The sequence below is a fragment of the Schistocerca nitens genome, chromosome 6 (assembly GCF_023898315.1).
Source record: "Schistocerca nitens isolate TAMUIC-IGC-003100 chromosome 6, iqSchNite1.1, whole genome shotgun sequence".
NCBI lineage: Eukaryota > Metazoa > Arthropoda > Insecta > Orthoptera > Acrididae > Schistocerca > Schistocerca nitens.
The window spans coordinates 507,582,380-507,597,008 of NC_064619.1; positions in this window are offsets into that span (position 1 = coordinate 507,582,380).

The window sequence follows — 14,629 nt, forward strand, 5'->3', positions numbered from 1 at the left end:
TTCGTCGTGTCGCTGCGGTCCGGTGACTCCCGTGAGGCCTTTTCTGCTTATATCAATTCCTACCCCGATTGGCACCACTTGCAGCCTTAGTCAAAACACATATGACAGTTCCGCACTGTCGCTTCATTAATAAAATATGAGATTACCAAGCATCGGGTCAGATTTGTGATCAGATGCAGGTCCTCTTTCAGACAAAACCATACACGTCGTTATTAACGGAACGAAATATGAAGGTAATTTCAGCAATAATGAAATAAAGTGTGACAGGACCACTACAGTTTAAAATGTTAAAAAAGATGTTAAAAAAAGTATTCCGTATTTTGAGAGATGGTAGTACATCCAATTAGCTCTAAAATGTATATCTTACTAGCTATGAGCATTTGTTAATTTTCGCTAGGGTGGAAAACGTCTCTTCTACTGCGAACTCTTTGATTTCCTTGTTTTGAGGTAGTGTGGACCAAAGTAAGACAAAAATATCCAGCAAACAAGGGGTGATAAGAGATATGACGACTTGATCGCTATTATGATATACACCTATTCTGCTGCAAGCTCTCTGCAATTACAAACGACCTACAGACTGCAGTAACAAATGTGAGTCCAATTGTCCTTCCTACCATTCCAAAAACGGCTGGAGATATGGATCATGCTTGATGCAGTATCAGGCCATCTTCTCCGAAATGTCCGAGGACACCTCTCAGAGAAATTTAGCGGGCAGTGGATGGATCAGAGAGGTCCACTTCGCTGGCTAACTCGTTTCTCTGAACTTATTCCGTAGGATTCTTCGCTGGGCGACACTTAAATTGTTTGGTGCACGCAAAATCCCTTAATGATGTACAGCCACTACTGCAGTAAGACAGCAGGTTCGTTTCTGGTCCAAAAATCACTGATGTCAGCACTTTTCGGCGTCGTAATTCCTGGAATTGCACTGGTTTCTGGTGTCAGCAATCTGGGGCTGTCAGCACATTCCAATGTCAGCATTTCCGGTGCTAAGGTAATTATGCTTGTTTGTTCAGGGTCACTAGCCTCCCTCCACTTCCCCGTTTTCCTCTAGGGCAATGTCGAAAAGTCAGCATCACCATGCTCCAAGCCAATCACCGGGGTCCCCACTGCATTTGGGCAATATGCTCTCCAATCCAAAACTGTGGCCTGTAGTTAGGCGACCATAACTACCGTAGCTGCATGTGTGATGCCAAATCTGGAAATTGGTGAAATTAGAAAACTGATCATAAAAATTGGGAGGCAACTGGTAAATTGGTAAGATACTAAATCTGGAAATTGATTAGGAAATCGGCAAACTGGTACAACACCAAGTCCAGAAATGAGTAACTTTTGCTGTAAAATTCTAAAATTTATAGGATGCCAAAATCGGAAAGTGAAAAATGGATGTAAAAAATTGGCTCTGAGCACTATGGGACTTAACTGCTAAGGTCATCAGCCCCCTAGAACTTTTTTTGGTCATCAGTCTACTGACTGGTTTGATGCGGCCCGCCACGAATTCCTTTCCTGTGCTAACCTCTTCATCTCAGAGTAGGACTTGCAACCTACGTCCTCAATTATTTGCTTGACGTATTCCAATCTCTGTCTTCCTCTACAGTTTTTGCCCTCTACAGCTCCCTCTAGTACCACGGAAGTCATTCCCTCATGTCTTAGCAGATGTCCTATCATCCTGTCCCTTCTCCTTATCAGTGTTTTCCACATATTCCTTTCCTCTCCGATTCTGCATAGAACCTCCTCATTCCTTACCTTATCAGTCCACCTAATTTTCAACATTCGTCTATAGCACCACATCTCAAATGCTTAGATTCTCTTCTGTTCCGGTTTTCCCACAGTCCATGTTTCACTACCATACAATGCCGTACATCCTCAGAAATTTCTTCCTCAAATTAAGGCCGGTATTTGATATTAGTAGACTTCTCTTGGCCAGAAATGCCATTTTTGCATGCAGTAGTTCTAGAACTCAGAACTATTTGAACCTAACTGACCTAAGGACATCACACACATCCATGCCCGAGGCAGGATTCGAACCTGCGACCGAATGGCTGTGTCGCAGTTCTTTAGATACAAGTCCATTTGCTTTCAGTCTCCTCCTTACAATTCTTGCAATGCAAGGTAATTGAAAAATCTCACCCACTCGACGCCAACTGACGAATTGACTGGTGCATGTGTTGTTCAACACACAGTAGTTGTCACCCTCACTGGAATCAATGACTGTTTGTGTGTGTGTGTGTGTGTGTGTGTGTGTGTGTGTGTCTGTGTGTGTTTTCGTGTTCACGCACAATCTGAATCAATACTATTAACATTAGAGAGACAACCAACAATAAACATTGCATCAAATATGACTGTAAAGTATTTTAATGCGATGGGAAGTGACAAACTGAATTTTTACCCTACTCACGACCTGCATATTACGTTAAGTAAGATGTATTAACTCCATAGTACCGTTAGCAGAGACAGTGCGCTCGTGTTTCGAGGCTCGCGACAAGTGCAGAGATTAGCAGCGCCCAATGCCGCCGCGATTTGTTGACGTTGGCTGAGCGTGGACACTGCAGCAGACACTTCGACATAAACAGAAAGAAATCACATTGGCTCTGACTGCAGTGAGCGGGTATCACTGCCTGTGTGTTCTTATAGTAACCAACGTGAGACTCTACTCACAGGTGCCATGGAGGAATTGCAACGGGTATCATGTCATTAGTCATCAGAATATTAACCAGTGATGAAATGTCCACTCTATTTGAATCCCAAGAAAATAGGAACCTTCTCACCAAGGAATGTGAGGTGTTATCAAAATTTATCCAACATACAAAAATTAACTGCAGGGCTTTCATGTATGCAGTAGTAGCACACAGGGAAATATTATGTCTTGGAAGCGTATATTTCATTTCCTCTTCTCATAATAACGCCCTTGTTTTAGTATGAAGTGAGAAAATAAACTCGAAAAACTAAAGTTCCTGAGAAGCATATCAGTCATTTCCTCTTCTCATATCATAACTTTTATTTTAGTATGAATTAAAAAAATAAACAGTTTAAGGTTGTCAAGCATAATATGACACCAGATTCTTATCGTAGGCGCTATCAGAAACGCAAAAAGCAGGGAGCTGTCCATTCTTTTGTCCTACAGCCTGTCTGCTTTCATGCATTACTCCCGCTATGAGATTCTTATTTAAGGACTTGTGGGCATAAAGTTCTTCAGCAGAACAAGCCTTAAGTTATTGTGCTAATTACGGTATGGAAAAAATGCAACAAAGACGATTTCCCCTAAAGCAGTGGGGATATTTGCAAATGTCTGTATTCAGCAATGACTGCCAGCTGCCACAACACTTCACAGAATCCATGCGGCAGGCAACACAACTGTGCGTGCACTTCAGACTTCATTCAGTAAGACGTCAGGAGATGGATGGAAACGTCAAATTAACGTCGCTTTCCGAGTCGTATTCAATCCAGAATGAGGTGTTATTAAGGTAGTTGAGCGTTCTAGCAATTACACTTTTGTAATTCACATATGAGTATTCCGATAGCCAAAAGAACCCGTTAGTGTGAAACTATCGGGAACTGCATTAATATCAAACTGCAAGAACTTGAGACAATACGTGGACTCTTCTCTTCGCTGGCGCCAAGTTTTAGTTAGAGCTATTGGTTGCTAGTGTTAGAGGCAGCTGAGTATGAATATCTGTATTCAGGTGTATAAATAAAGTATTGGTACATCTCAACGTGTGCTCCATCTTATTCACGGCAGGAGTGTCGCTGAGCATTTCAGTAGCAGCGTACCGATATCCCAAACAGCCGCAGTGCGTTAAAGGAACGATATGTTTCCCATTCTCCCCTTACCGGTGCCGGTCTAACTCCGGATATTAAATCCAAACAGGGGAACAGAGTGCCGTGGCTTTCCGATAAGGTGGAACCTCTAACAACTTCAGTGATCTCCAATGCCGATAGCGTCTGCGGTGCTCAGCTCGAAAAAATACCCTCGAAGCGTGCAGAGGGTTGTACCACGCGCGAGGCTCAAACAAGCCCCACAAAGAATACAACATATTGGCAATTTGGCGAGCAGCGGCGGAGAGGGCTCGGGCGCTCTTCCAGGGCGTGCCTTCAGCCCTCTTTCCCGTCACTGCCGCTGCTGGATTTAATTACTGTATTGACACGCGCCGCCGGTTACGTCCTGACACCGAAGTTCGATAACGGCCGCTCAAGACTCAATAATTGCGTGTCCGTCATGGCAGGCTGCTGGCCGTGCTTCATCCGAAATGAGGCAAATTCTGAGCGCATATTGTGTACCAGTGAAGCCCAAATGCCGCGCTACAGATTTCCGCTTATATAGCAAGACCTCATCAACATATATAATTGTGGAACATGAAAATAATTAACAGTCCAACAAAACACTTAGCAGGAATTAATTACATTTCTGTCCGCTATAAAGAACCATCACCGACTGTTGTAAATACTGGCCTATCAAAATCAGTGTGTGTGAAATATGATGGGACTTAACTGCTAAGGTCATCAGTCCCTAAGCTTACACACTACTTAACCTAAATTATCCTAAGGACAAACACACACACCCATGCCCGAGGGAGGACTCGAACCTCCACCGGGACCAGCCAAACAGTCCATGACTGCAGCGCCTAAGACCGCTCGGCTAATCCCGCGCGGCTATCAAAATCATCACCGGTGTGATGGCAAGACTTTCAGAATACTATGGTTAAGCCATTAGCAGCAACGAAATTAACCTATACGGTATGATAAGGGCTGTGTAGGCAACCTTTTTCCATAAAATATCAAACTTTAGATAAGTTTGCCTCCAAGAAATCTTTACCGGAGGCTACTAGGGTTTATAGATATTTGACAGAGTCAGATCTATTGAAGATATGTCTGACAGGCAAAACACAAATTGTGTATGAGTCATTCAGCAATGTAATTTGGACAAAAGTACCTAATAATGCATTTGTGGTGTTTCATATAAGGAGTCTTAGCGCATATGAGGCTCTCTCATCACATTTGACGACGATAATACTGGTACACTGAAAGTCTTGAAGGAGTTGAAGGTGAAGACTGGTTGAAATACGCGAACCTTACTGGGGAAACTGGATAAGAAGCAAGTCGACGAAGCTGTGTTACAAGCCTAGAAAGTGTCCAAGCGGTCAAGGTCTTTGAAGAGGAGAAAGAGTGTGCATTCAGATGATGTAGAAGATGACGAAGATTACAATTGCTGCAGCCTTTTAAGTGTTGTTTCTAAAATGTGTGCTTTTGTTTGAATTAATTTTTAATTGCAATTCCTGGAAAACAAAATTTTCGCAGACAAAGGACCCGTCTTCCCAGACAGTTAACTTATAATACCCTTCTCGTACCACACCCTTAGAATGGTAGAGATCACCATTATATTTCAAGAAAAATGCACAAGATATTAAGACAAAAATGTAACTTAAAAGATGCAAAGGAAAAAAAATCTCTAACATAACTCGTAAAATATATACGTCAAAGCTGAGGAGTTAATACGCGAAGCATGTATAAGAAGCATGCCAAAGTTTTATTAAGTTGCATGGAGTAGTTCGTAAGATTTAACGTTAGCGGGATGAACCATTCACACTCCGTTTAAGCAAGAAGTTATTTGGAAACAACAAGAAAACTGAATTCTGGTGTTGTTAGTTCCACACTGCTTTTTAGATGATACTGCCTGTCTAGTTAACATAACAGAAGACGATGTTTTACATTATCCGGATGTAAATGCAATGGTGTAGCACATCCATCACAAAGCTATAATGCCTGAAGATGAAGGTGTAGTTTCTTCTAAATCGTTATCATATGATTACTCCCTAATTACTGCGAGTCCATTGCAACGTCACTCGTCTGGGAGTGCTGGGCGAGACGACGAAAAATGAAAAAAAGGGGGGGGGGAGATGGAGGAATACTGTCAATAGTGCAGCCATAGCAAAACTGCTGTTCAGTAGTTCAAACTGATATTCTCCAGCAACGACACCCATTTCCAGTGGCAGGGGTTATGTGTAATCATTTTGAGCGGCTGTGTAAACAACAGCTTAATGCCAAAAATAAATAAATATCCATTTAGGGTGAACGATACATATCCTAGGCGTACAGTGATACGCATCTTCCATTCCAAGAAAGTGTTCGTCTGCACAGCGGTCTGGACCCTGTCTGTGGTCCGATACAAAAGGCGTATTTTACATACATACTGCCATAACTCTCTAATGAGGAAGAGCAGAAATAAGGTAAGTATAAACTGAACATAGAAGTTGCAGACCGCAAAGCAGACGAAGCAAAATTACACGTGACGGGCGAACGCGGGAGAATATAAGAAGCAGATCAGCACAAAAAGAGAGGACATTTCTTGCTAAGGAAAATCTACAAATATCAGATAAAGGCCTTAATGTTAAAGAATTTCTGAGAGCGTACTTCTGTAGCGCAACAGTGTGTGTAAGTGAATCACGGACTGTACAGAAACGGAATAAAAGAGAGTTATATGTTAATTAGGCTACAAAAAGTTTCGTAGTAACAGAAAATCTTCAGGCGATTCATTCTCACAAAGTAGCAAAAATCTGCCGACATCATGACCTAAAACTAACTAATACGCTTTCATAATGTTAACATATTTTATTCATAGCTTCGGCACATTTCTGCAACATAGTGGCAATTAGTTACCTTACGACGTTCATCTACAACGAAAGCGGATTTTGCGTAATAAACGTACCTGAAATGCGCATGTTGCGTTTTTGTTAACTTTTACTTTATTTATCTACGAAGGCTGAAAATGATCAAACTTGAGTCGTTCCTAGACTGTTAACAAGTTTACTAAACCGCGTTACATTTGGCACGTGACTAATTGTTGAATCAAAGTAACACGGGTTACACAGATTATCAAATTCTGATATGTAGAACGAAAAACCGATATGATCGTGGATCTGTTAGTGTCTGTGTGTTAGGTACACAGCTTTGTGGTGATCTGAGACAAATGGATTTGTTGTCCGGCTACACTAAGCAGACTGATTGATTCTCCTTTCAGGAATCGTCAGCAGATATTTCAAATGGCGAAAGGTGAAGGCGAATACCAAGCAAAGGGCAAAGAGGTACCATATATTAATGCACCATTTCAGATGATTGGTATGGCGTGCACGCAATGGTAATCAGAAAACCATTTATTAAACATCCTTTTTTGAAGGCGCTAATTTTCTACTCTAAACGAGTATTTTGCATGTGAAAGCGTTTTTTATGATGATCTACCTGGAACTGCGTCATTTGAGCTTTCTATAATTGTAAGCGGGCATTATCATTTACCTTCAGAGAGAACGATATGGATAGTGTTAATGGGCAATATTTCCTGGCTCGCGAGGATACTGAGCTATTAAGTGACGCTGCTGTACGATTACTTCACATTAAATCGGTGACGTTTCTGAAAAAGTCATGCAGGAGCGCAAATCATTAGACGTAGAGATCCATGTATACATGCTACGTAAAAATTACATTGGCTGTGTTTGTGAATATCGTAAACAGCAGAGACTGCTGCATATGTTGAAGATCAATAACTGATCTAGAGTCACATGACGATATGAGGTACTTCATTTACTCACCAGTAATTATTCTTTTCACACTTACTGTTGTTCTAACTCAGAGAATTGTATCGGTGTCTTAAAATTGTACAAAAAAGCGTGGGAGAGTGGGTTTCGTTAATCGAGCTTATTCCAGGTTATATTTGTTCAAGAAAAATAGAAAACTGAAATTTCTTGCACTACATTAGAATAGAGTTAGTTCGACCAAGATTTGTTTCACTTTTTGATGTTAAATGTAAGTACACTACTGTTTCTGAAAACTGCAGCACCAAGAACGGGACGTGTGGTTGCAGTGAAATTTGTTCCACTGATTAGGGACGTAACAATATACAAATTTTACACTCTAGAGTGTGGATCCGCCACACATTGCCATCAGAGCCTATAGACGTCAAAGCAAGGAATCAAAGAGGGTCTGAGTATGTTGTGGGAAACACACTTCCATGTTGATGGTGTTAGGACAGCAACCAGCCACAAATTTACTTTCAGTTCCTTTATTCAAAAGGTAACGTTACCGGTTTCGAATCGTTGTGATTCATCCTCAGATGGTTTACACGCTTTCTTTATGATATGTGGTGTCTTTTTTTTACAGATTAATTGTCCTAAAATATAAATAATACATAATTATAAACACGCCACACACAGATGGTTGCGTTACAGATTTTCGTTGAATGTGACACGTGAAATGTCGGTTTGGAGTGTTTGTTTTCATAACATTCGTCCAACAGATGTGAATACATTCCCACTGCATTCTTACTGTTGCATACGTAAATTTTTCTCACTGAACACTTTAGATTTGTCACTGAGAAGATTTCTACCACGCACCAGATGTTTTGATACATACAAACAGCTTACAAACATATAAGTATCAAAGATGCTATGATATATCGTAACATTTGACGATGATGTCCTATGTTTGGAAACGATCATATATTCATTTACGCAACTATAATGCCTTTTACACTAGTACAGAGACATTGAATATTTGAGTTGATATTGTTACATTAATTATAAAGGTGTTTTTTTTGTATGTAGCAGAACATGCGGTGCGTGATAGAAATCTTCTCAGTGACAAATCTGAATTGTTCAGTGAGAAACATTTACGTGTGCAACAATAAGAATGCAGTTGGAATGTATTCACATATGTTGGACGAATGTTATGAAAACAAACACTCCAAACCGACGTTTCACGTGTCACATTCAACGAAAATCTGTAACGCAACCATCTGTTTGTGGCGTCTTTATAATTATGTATTATTTATATTTTAGGACAATTAATCTGTAAAAAAAAAACATACCACATATCATAAAGAAAGCGTGTAAACCGTCTGAGGATGAATCACAACGATTCTAAACCGGTAACGGTACCCTTTGAATAAACGAATTGAAAGTAAATTTGTGGTTGGTTGCTGTCCTAACACCATCAACATTTGTCTCCAAACAACAGCCACGGTCTCCATCATGTCATCATATGACAAAATTACACCTCCACGTTATTTGTGGCCACTTCCGATAATCATCGACAGTGGTTTCAGAAAAACCAGAACGAACAATTTGCTGACTGACCATATTCCAGGCGTCTCCGATGGGCGACATGACAGATTAACGCGCCGCAAACTATAACACTTCATATTTATCATTTACATCATTTAACAATGTAGTCTCCCCGATTGCGATCACAATGGCAATGTCTAACAACGTACGTGGCCACGCTGTAGGGCAAGCTGGAACGGGACTCGTTTGAAAAAAGTAAATTCTGCCACACTTTTACAAATAAATTCGTAAAACTTTGTCAGCATGACCAGGAAGGATTCAGGATTCACACTCATAGAAGTGGAAGTTCGAAAACATTATTTTTTTTTCGTGTGAAATTTCATCAATTTTCACTTATTAATGGCTGCATTTGTTGCTATAGGTAAACTTTTCTTCATAAGTTAGAGAGATTCTTAGATGAATTTTGCACAGCAAACATACGATACTTACAGGTGTATGAAACCCTAGAATTTCTTTAATTTATGAAAAAACGAATGATCCGTTGTATTTTAAACTTCATGTTTAGAAGAAACACAAATTTTGTAGTTAATTATATAAATTTTTACCACAGTTTTAAATAGATTTGGAAAATTATAGAGTTTCACATACCTTTAAGTATGGCTTGTATGCAGTGCAAAATTTATCGAACCATCTCTCTTACTTATGAAGAAAAGTGTACCTATAGCAACAAATGCTGCCATTAGTAAGTAAAAAAAGATGAAATTTCACATGTTAAAAAAATTACTTCGTTATGTTTTACGAATTTATTTGTAAAAGTATAGACAGTGGACATTAAAATGTCCTGTGGTACCTCTCCTGCTCCAATTCGGTCCGTTTGACGTCCTACCCACCTTAAGAAGGCTGTAGATTGCAGTATTTAGCCGGAGATGAAGAGGCTTGCGTAGGACATAACAGCAGTAGGCACTGGGAGATGAAGAAGCTTGCACAGAATAGAGTAGCATGGAGAGCTGCATCAAACCAGTCTTGGGACTGAAGACCACAACAACAACATGGACATAGCGTTCTGTAATACCACGGACGATATTCCAAACACATGTTCACAAACGTAGAAGTATTTACAAAAATTTCTTACGCAAATTCATATTTACTCAAGAAATAAAGACACAGATTACGTTGAGGAAAAATTGGTCACATATTGCGGAGAGTATACAGTTATGATTATGATGATCAAGAAAATTATTCAAATGGGTCTGAGCACTGTGGGACTTAACTTCTGAGGTCATCAGTCCCCTAGGACTTAGAACTACTTAAACCGAACTAACCTAAGGACATCACACACATCCATGCCCGAGGCAGGATTCGAACCTATGACCGTAGCAGTCGCGCGGTTCCAGACTGTAGCGCCTAGAACCGCTCGGCCACTCCAGCCGGCGAGGATCAAGAAAATATGTGCTTTAGATGTTCAATAGTGCAGATTCCCTGAGTGTTCCAGTGGAAACGAGTTAGCTTGGTATTGAAGTTATGCTAGAACGTTACCTCTTGTCGTTTTCGTAACACGGGCTCTGCATACTATAATTGCCCTTATTAGAAGGAATGTGAACAAACTGACCACGGAAGGAGACACTGACAAACAGAGAGAGTAGTAAAGGCAAGGCGTTTAGTCCCTCTGCCGCTTATAAAATACGAAGCGTTAATTGTGAAATTTCGTACGTAAAATTAATAGCGCGAGGTTAGCGGGCGGACGCGATGGAGGAGTGGAGTGCCACCTGCGAGGACAGACCTGCCTGTCCCCCCCGCAGCCGATGGCGCGCTCCGTCCACAGAGCGGCTTTTTAATTAACAGAAAGTGTTGGTCATTAGCAAATTGAGGTTGCTCCATCTGTCTGCTGCCGAGGCAGCGGGCGGCGGCTGAAGCTGCGTCTCCAATGACCGCCCACCAGCCCGCGACGGACTGGTCGGGCGGGCCAGAAAGAGGCGGACTTGCTTTGCTTTAATTATCAAAATTGCCGCTCCCGTTTTATTTGCCCTAATTCGTTCATCTCTCCTTTCAGCGCCCGCTTTACCCGGCACTTCCCTGTCGCGGCGTTTCCGCTCGCGCGGCCCGCTGCGCCAGCCATTCTGTCCGTCCGGCTGTCTCTCCGCGTGTCTACCGGGGTCGGTCTGACACCGGCTGTCCGCGAGCTTGTCAACCTCAGTCGCAGCACGCCTCTTCGCGGCGACAACCAAATCCAGCGCTGTGTCTTCGTTTCGCGCTGCTCTTGACCGAAAAAGCAGTATACTGCCACTTTAAGAGATCGCGAAACATAATGATACTTAGCACTCACATATTTGTGGAACGCTACTTCATTTTTCATAGCGCACTGTGTCTACTTTTTATAAAACTATTATTAGAGATACTTGCCCGAAACCGAACACCCACCCCCTTTATCTTCCTAATTTAAAAATGCAAAAACTAAAAAGAAATTATATTTTAAAAGCATTTTATGTTTAATTTCGGATGTTACTGGCAATTTACATTTAGTCTTCAAACGTATAATTAAAAGTTATGATAAAAAAATTACACTACTGGCCATTAAAATTGCTACACCACGAAGATGACGTGCTACAGACGCGAAATTTAACCGACAGGAAGAAGATGCTGTGATATGGTAATGATTAGCTTTTCAGAGCATTCACACAAGGTTGGCGCCGGTGGCGACACCTACAACGTGCTGACATGAGGAGTTTCCAACCGATTTCTCACACACAAACAGCAGCTGATCGGCGTTGCCTGGTGAAACGTTGTTGTGATGCCTCGTGTAAGGAGGAGAAATGCGTACCATGACGTTTCCGACTTTGATAAAGGTCGGATTGTAGCCTATCGCGATTGCGGTTTATCGTATCGCGACATTGCTGCTCGCGTTGGTCGCGATGACTGTTAGCAGATATATGGAATCGGTGGGTTCAGGAGGGTAATACGGAACGCCGTGCTCGATCCCAACGGCCTCTTATCATTAGCAGTCGAGATGACAGACGTCTTATCCGCATAGCTGTAACGTATCGTGCAGCCACGTACTGCCACAACATCAGTGACAAAGGACAAACTTGCCCGAGTATGGGAGGAATTGGAGTATCGATGTGATATTGTTCGAGTCCCTGATGCAGGACATATTGAGCATCTGTAATCTGAACTGGAGAGGTTCGGAAATATATGTGTACAGTTTCATATTCGTATGTCTTAAAGCTTAGTAAATATATATTCATTCGAAATACGTATATTCTTTTTTACACCCTGTACTGTGACTCAAGGGTTTTGCTACCTCTGTACAGATATAGTTGTTGCTGATCGTAAATCCTATATTGTCTAAATCCAAAAATAAATAGACAAATAATTTTCTTAAGAAAAAAGTCAGTGGAAGTGTTTACGGCCGTGAGAAATGGGGCACACACACACACACACGATCGCAGTTTCACCGCATGGAGGCTACTGGTGGCAGCCAAGACAATGGAATCCCGTATTCATCACCGTAGCTGATTTTGGAGGGCTGCTTATCTCAATTGCTTCCCCCGCTTTCCTTCTGAAGGTAATTGGCTGCTTTGCTGGCACCGGTGCAGCAAAGATCTCTTGTCGAGATCTCTAGAACGTATGCCCGGCACAATAGTAGTGAGGAACGGAATGTGTGTGTTCAGCTTCCCCTTCTTGGCCGATATGCCAGAGCGTGCCTGTCCTGAATCGTGAATGGATATTGTGGCTCAGCCGACGTCGCTCCAGGTTGTCGGAGAAACTGGGTCACTGGCTTTAATGCGTCTGCAGGTCGCGGAGAGTGGCATGGGCGGCCTCTGAGGTGGCGACCAGAGGTCAGCTAGCAGCCGTGCCAAGCTAAATAAGGCTGCTCTCCGTTTCCCTCGAAGTGCGGAGCTGCGGTCGACAGGTATACCGGCCGTTGCGAAAACTGTCATTCCGCTGCGTCGTTTCAGCTACAGAGGTGGGCGTGAGTCTGACTCTTCGGCCAAGGCCCGGTCGTTCACCAAATGGGACGTCTTGTGTAGTCTTACGATTGCATCCCGGATCGCTGAGGCATAATAAGTGACCGAGAGAATATTGTGGTGACATTAGGGGACTTTGTGCAACGTTTTGGGTGTCGCAGGAAAAGAAGTTAACCTACGGTTGCAGTAGCAAAGGCGAAGAAAAACAAATGGAGAACAACAACATGCAACAGTATGCACAGGAGTGGATGCGACTGTGGCGTGATGGGGGGAGGGGGGGGGGGGGTTGAGGATGGAAAGAATTATTACAGAGGGTTTAATTGTGCTCCACTTGGAGCTGTGCCGACTAAGTAAAGACACATCTAATACAAAGGATAGTGCAAATTGTACTGAGTAAATGTGAACATAATGCATGAAAGCAAAATGAGGTGTATCTGTAATAGTTGCACTTACATAATTTACAAGGGCACCGCGCCAACCCGTCATCGCGATGGCCACGTTAATGTCATTAGAGTGTGTATTCTGATGCACTCTTTTTGGGATGTGATTTATTTTTCTTTCTTGACGAGATAAGAGCAGTTTTGAAGATTTTTGATCAAACATTTTAGTTGGCTATACAGTTGGACATCGCTAGGTTGCACTAGCCGAGTACATTTGGAAGGGTGGGATAGCAATCCTTCTTCATCCTGAGAAAGTCTTCGTGTAACTCAGGATTTGTTTGTCCTCCCCACGCGTCAGTTAAGAGGAGAAATTTGTTCTCCTTCACATACGGTTCAATCACAGCAAATAAAATAGGCCGACATTGAGCATATCGATTAATTTGCAGTGTAAGTATCGTAAAAATTGAAAATTAAAAAAGGAATCCTCATGGGGACTCGATCCCACGAGTCTCGGATTACCGTTCTGCCGTCTTTCCGTTGTGCTTAGCGCTGCATGGACTATACTCGTAGGCTAACATAAATGGGTCATGCTTCGCCCGACCCGCGCAAAAAATGTTATATTTTCTAAACCTTTCGCCTTTTGACCTCCCGCTTCTTTCACTTTCATTTGTGACCGTAAATACCATAAATCGCGACTAATCGGGGTGACGGCGAGTAGGGGCGGTCTCCTTGTTAGTTAAAGGTTTCTCTGGGTCACCAATATTTTATTAATTCCCTGATGCCACAGTAAGAGTGTACTATATCGTCAATGATTTTGATGCAGATCATAAGCACAAACAACATGTGAAAATAATAAATCCATGCCTGTGGTGGGGCTTACCATAGACTCTAGAGAAAACTGAATTTGGAAAAAATGGAAACGTAGGAACATGATAATGTAGTGGGTATATGTTGGGAAAAGCTATCTTTTAATTAGCAACATAGTAGTGTCCCAAACGCATCATATTAATGTAATGCAATCGAATTAGCGGTCTGCAGCTCCCTTGAGATGCAAAGCATAGCATGCACACTGTAAGGTCGGTCTCCAATTGCTGCTCCATCCAAAGACGCCAGTTCATCATAAGTTACTTCCCTTTTTTCACTACTCGATCCGTAAATTGTGCGCTGAGGCGTCCAGTGCCCTCGCCAATGGCTTCACCTCCTTCGGAACGATTATACGCGTCGATTTATGAAACGC